A 946-nucleotide genomic window follows, 5' to 3' on the forward strand; every position below is an offset into this window, starting at 1 on the left:
TTCGTGGATCTCTTTGCTAGCCTTATTTCTGTGGAATCTGAGAACAGATATTTCGGATCCCTTTGAAGACTATAGGGCCAAAGGAAATATCCTCCGATAACAAAGAGAAAGAAGCTTTCCGAGAAACTTCTTTGTGTTCTCTGAAATCATCTCCCAGAGTTACAGCTTTCCCCTCAAGAAGCCTTTGGGTAAGACAGTTCTGGTGGAATTGGCAAAGTGATATTTGGAAGCCCATAGAGGGCTATGGTGAAAAAGGAAATATCCTCAGTTGAAATCAGGAAAGAAGCTTTCTGAGAAAGTGCTTAGTGTTCTGTTAATTCATCTCACAGAGTTACATCTGTATTTCTTGGATCACTTTGCTAGCCTTATTTCTGTGGAATCTGAGAACAGATATTTCGGATCCTTTTGAAGACTATAGGGCCAAAGGAAATATCCTCCGATAACAAAGAGAAAGAAGCTTTCTGAGAAACTTCTTTGTGTTCTGTGAAATCATCTCAGAGAATTAAAGCTTTGCCCACAAGAAGTGTTTCGCTAAGACAGTTCCTGCGGAATTGTAAAAGTGATATTTGCAAGCCCATAGAGGGCTATGGTGAAAAAGGAAATATCCTCAGATGAAATCTGAAAAGAAGCTTTCTGAGAAACTGCTCGGTGATGTGTGACTTCCACTCACAGAGTTACATCTGTATTTCGTGGATCTCTTTGCTAGCCTTATTTCTGTGGAATCTGAAAACAGATATTTCGTATCCCTTTGAAGACTATAGGGCCAAAGGAAATATCCTCCTATAACAAAGAGAAACTAGCTTTCTAAGAAACTACTTTGTGTTCTGTGAAAGTATCTCACAGAGTTACAGCTTTCCCCTCAAGAGGCCTTTCTCTAAGTCAGTTCCTGTGGAATTGGCAAAGTGATATTTGGAAGCCCATAGAGGGCTATGGTCAAAAAGGAAAT

This window comes from Theropithecus gelada, unplaced genomic scaffold, assembly GCF_003255815.1.
Source record: "Theropithecus gelada isolate Dixy unplaced genomic scaffold, Tgel_1.0 HiC_scaffold_4231, whole genome shotgun sequence".
NCBI classification, from domain to species: domain Eukaryota; kingdom Metazoa; phylum Chordata; class Mammalia; order Primates; family Cercopithecidae; genus Theropithecus; species Theropithecus gelada.